Consider the following 5,206-nt stretch of genomic DNA (forward strand, 5'->3'; position numbering starts at 1 on the left):
TGCAGTGGCTATGGCTTCTACCCACCTTGAGACACAATCAACAGCTACCAAATAGCTCCAGTATGAATTGCTGTGGCATCTCATTTCTCTTGGTTAGATTACCAGCTCATTGGCATTCATCACACCTTGACACCATTTCCTTGGCATCCTTAAACATTGTTGGCCAGTAGAATCTGGATTGAAGCACTTTTGCTGCTGTTCTTTCTCCCCTGAAATGACCTCTATATGCGGATCCATGGCACTGCCATAATACTTCCTGCCCTTCTTCATGGGATATACACCTTCTTAGGATTCCATCAGCACACTTTTTGAACAAATAGGGGTCATCCCAGATGTAGTGTTTGTCATCCTTGATTAGCTTCCTCCTCATGTGCTTATTGATGTTAGTTGGAAGTTTTCCAATAGCCTTGAAGTTAGCTATGTCTGGAAACCAAGGGGCTACTCGAATCATCATCAATTGTTCATCAGGAAAGCTTTCATTTACGGCTACTTGATGCATTTCTTCTTCTTGTGGGATCCTTGAGAGGTGGTCAGCTACCTTGTTCTCTGCTCCGCTCCTATCTTTAATCTCAATATCAAATTCTTGGAGCAGCAGAATCCACCTTATTAGTCTGGGCTTAGATTCTTATTTGGTAATCAAGTACTTGAGTGCTGCATGATCAGTGAACACAATTACTTTTGAGCTAATAAGATATGATCTAAACTTATCAAAAGCAAAAATTATGGCTAAAAGTTCTTTCTCTGTGGTGGTATAGTTCCTTTGATTCTCATTAAGAGCCGTGCTAGCATAGTAAATAACATGTACTAGCTTGTCTTTCCTCTGTCCTAGAATGGCACCAACAGCAAAATCAGATGCATCACACATTAGTTCAAAGGGAAGATCCCAGCTTGGTGGTGCTATAATAGGTGCAGAGGAGAGTTTCTTTTTAAGTTGATCAAAGGTTACCATGCACTCTCTATCAAAAACAAAGGGAGTATTTGAGACAAGTAGGTTGCTAAGGGGTCTTGCAATCTTAGAAAAATCTTTGATAAACCTCCTATAGAACCCAGCGTGTCCCAAAAAACTTCTGATTGCTTTGACATTGCAAGGTGGAGGTAATTTTTCAATTACTTCCACTTTTGCCTTGTCTACTTCTATGCCATCTTTTGAAATCTTGTGACCAAGAACCACCCCTTCAGTTACCATAAAATGGCACTTCTCCCAGTTTAAAACCAAGTTGGTTTCTTCACACCTTTTTAGCACAAGAGCAAGATGGTATAGGCAATCAGAACATAAGTTTCCAAATACAGAGAAGTCATCCATGAATACTTCTATGAACTTCTTAATCATGTCTGAAAAAATGGAGAGCATGCACCTTTGGAATGTTGTAGGTGCATTGCTGATGCCAGGGCATTTTGGCCAGTTTCACTGACCTTTTCTTTACTGTTTTAGGGTAGTTTCATGAATTTTCTTAGTTAATAAGCAAGTTTTGGGTAGATAATCACTTACATCTTGATTCAAGCAAACATTGTGAATTTCATGTAATTTTATGAGAATTATGCATGAATTGAATGACAAATTGGATAATGCATGTCTTATAACTTGGATTAGAGCTTTGATGCACTTTATTTGCTTGATTTCAGGACAAAGGAAGCAAGGAAGAGCCACATTAGCAGCCACGTTAATCTAATTAACGTGACCACTAACGTGGAATGGGAATAAACTTGCAACGTTAATGAGAAAAGTGATTGCCAATAATGCCTTCGAAACCATCATGGCCCGCGTTAATGGCCACGTTAACTGTGTTAACGTGGTAGTTAACGTGGAGAGAAAGGGAGCTCCAGCGTTAGTGGTAAAAGTGAATACCACTAACGCTCCAAATTGACAATTAGCCACGTTAAGAGTCACGTTAACTCAGTTAACGTGAACTCTAACGTGGAAAGGGAAGACAATGCCAACGTTAGTGACACTCACCTTTGTCACTAACGTTGGACTAAGCCCAATTGGCCACGTTAAGAGTCACGTTAACTACATTAACGTGAACTCTAACGTGGGAGGAGCAAGGAATCGCCAACGTTAGTGACACTCACCCTTGTCACTAACGTTGGACTAAGCCACTATGAGCCACGTTAGTTGCCACGTTAATTGCATTAACGTGGAAGCTAACATGGAGGAAAAAAATGATGAGTCAATGTTAGTGACACTCACCTTTGTCACTAACGTTGGAGATGGCAATCACCACCACGTTAGTGGCCACGTTAAGATAATTAACGTGGGGCACTAACGTGAGAAGAGGTGTTTAGAGCGTTAGTGACAAAGGTAAGTGTCACTAATGCTCTCGAGGCTAAGGCATGCCCACGTTAAGATCCACGTTAGTTATACTAACGTGGACTCTAACGTGAGAAAAGGGGGGCTAAGAGCAACGATATTGGCAAAGGTAAACGCCAATAACGCTTGCGATGGACCAAGAGGCAACGTTAGTGGTCACGTTAGTGCCACTAACGTTGAAGTTAACGTGAACCATCTTGGGCTAGGAACGTTAGTGAAAAGGGTGATTGTCACTAACGTTCTCGAACCCACATTTTCACTGAACGTTAACGCCACTAACGTCCTAGCAAAAGTCCATGCCTACTTCACACTTTCTCTGCAAGTAAAGCTGAGCCCACTGAAGATTCCAAACTGCTTCAACTCAAGAACCAAAGGCCCATATCGAAAGACTTGAAGAGCCAACTAGAAGATCAGAAGAGTAGTATATATAGGAGTAGTTTTGAACTAGAAAAGGGAGCTTTTGGGGGATTGAGAGAACCACTCTCTGTATAATTTTACTTTCTCTGCAACTTCTAGTTATACTTTCAGAATGTATTTTCCATCTTTGCTTTCCATTCCTAGAGGTATGAACAACTAAACCCCTTTCATTGGGTTAGGGAGCTCTGTTGTAATTTGATGGATCAATAATAGTTTTCATTATTCTTCTTCTTTCTTTTCTCTTGATTTTACTAGAAAGCTTTCAATCTTCATCTAATTGGATAGTTGTCTTGGAAAAGAAGCTATTCATACTTGGATCTCTTCGGAACCTTGGAAGAGGAATGAAGAGATCATGCTAGAAATGCTTTCTCATGTTGGACCAAATTGGGGTTTGGATGGATATAGTGACATATAATCCTACTAACATTTTGATTTGGGAATACATGTGGTATAATCAGTGACCACACTTCATTTCTTCTCATGAGCAATTAGACTAAGGAATTGGCTATTGATCAAGATTTGAGAGATTGAATTACCAAGGAATTAGAATTCAATTACTTAAGATTGCCAAGGAGATCAATGAATGCATTGATTGAGGAAGACATAAAAATGAACTTGATCTAGAGAATGCAACATCTCCTGAGCCCAATGAATTCCCCATTTCTGATCTTACCTATTCTCTTTATTTTTTGCCATTTACTTTTATGCTAAATTCCCCATTTCCCATTTAAGATTCTGCAATTTATTTTCTGTCATTTATATTCAGTTCTTTATTTCCAGCATTTACAATTTCTGCTATTTACTTTCTCGCCATTTAATTTTCTGCAACTCTCAAATCAACTTCTGCTTAGCTCAACTAGAACATTCCTCTGATTAAAGTTGCTTGACCAATCAATCCCTATGGGATTCGACCTCATTCTATTGTGAGTTTTTACTTGACGACAATTCGGTATACTTGCCGAGGGAAAATTGTTAGAAGATAAGTTTTCGTGCATCAAGTTTATGGCGCCGTTGCCGGGGATTGATTTTGTATCAACAATGATTAAATTGGTTGATTACCTAGATTGAGCATTTTTCCTTTGTTTGATTTAAATTCTGTTTGAGTAATTTACTTTCAGTTTTAGTTATTTTCTTCCCTTTACCCCTACCCGTTTGTGGTGTTCTCGTATTTGTTACAATTCAATTCACTAACCCACTAACTGTTTGATATATTGCATCACTCACACTAACAGCATTTTTTTACAAGAATACTCTCTATCTCTCTTTTTGCTTTGGCCTTGTTTGTTGTATGACAGGTAGAAGAAGTGGGGCTTCAACTTCCTTTGATTCTGAACCTGAGAGAACCTTCCTTAGACTAAGGAGGGAAGCAAGAGAAAAGAGAGTCGTTAGTGCTGAGGAAGAGGAGGAGTATTTTGAACCAAACATGGATGAGAATATGGAGAACCATCATAAAGAATGGGCTAACAACCATGGCAGAGAAGGTCCAGTGCATCATGCTGGACAAGAAAGAAGAGTTCTAGGCTCTTACATCAATCCAAATTCAGAAAACTGTGGAAGCAGCATCCAAAAGCTAACCATACATGCCAATAAATTTGAACTAAAGCCACAACTCATCACCCTGGTTCAGAACAACTGTTCATTCGGAGGAAGTGTCCAAGAAGACCCCAATCAACATCTAACCACATTCCTGAGGATATGCGATACTATGAAGTCTAATGGTGTGTACCCTGACACCTATAGACTGCTTCTGTTTCCCTTCTCACTCAAGGACAATGCATCCAAATGGCTGGAATCCTTCCCGAAGGAGAGTTTAACAACCTGGGAAGATGTGGTGAACAAATTCTTGGCGAGATTCTATCCTCCTCAAAGGATCAACAGGTTAAGAGCTGAGGTACAAATCTTCAAGCAACAAGATGGTGAAACTCTCTATGAAGCATGGGAGAGGTTTAAGGACTTGACAAGAAGGTGCCCGCCAGATATGTTCAATGAATGGGTGTAGTTACACATTTTCTATGAGGGTCTTTCTTACGAATCAAAGAAGGTAGTAGACCACTCATTAGGGGATCTCTGAACAAGAAGAAGACCATTGAAGAAGTCATAGATGTCATTGAGACTGTAGCTGAGAATGACTACTTCTATGCTTCTGAAAGAGGCAACACTAGAGGAGTGATAGAGCTGAACAACGTGGATGCACTGCTGGCCCAAAATAAGTTGATAACCAAGCAGCTGGCTGACCTTACCAAGAAGATGGAAAGGAATCAAGTAGCAGCAATCACTACCTCATCAGCAGCTCAAGAATGAGTGAATACAGAGGCAGAGGGTGAGCAGGAACAAGCCAATTACCTTGAAAACTCACCTAGGCAAAACCATGATCCATACTCCAAAACTTACAATCCTGGTTGGAGGAAGTGCGGTCCAATATGCATAATCAAGATGCTGCCATCAAGAAACTTGAGACACAAATTGGCTACCTATTCAAGC

The 5,206-nt window shown here is 40.1% G+C and overlaps 1 non-coding gene across 1 annotated transcript; it reads right to left on the bottom strand.

Annotated features, from left to right (window-relative positions):
• Nucleotides 1-4,601: 4,601 nt before the first annotated feature.
• LOC148567945 (small nucleolar RNA R71) lies at nt 4,602-4,708 on the bottom strand. Its single transcript, XR_015883045.1, has one exon. It is a non-coding gene; the product is annotated as a small nucleolar RNA R71 (small nucleolar RNA).
• Between the last annotated feature and the right edge of the window lie 498 nt (nt 4,709-5,206).

The sequence above is a fragment of the Arachis ipaensis genome, chromosome B4 (genome assembly GCF_059453495.1).
Source record: "Arachis ipaensis isolate K30076 ecotype BB chromosome B4, ASM5945349v1, whole genome shotgun sequence".
Lineage (NCBI taxonomy): Eukaryota > Viridiplantae > Streptophyta > Magnoliopsida > Fabales > Fabaceae > Arachis > Arachis ipaensis.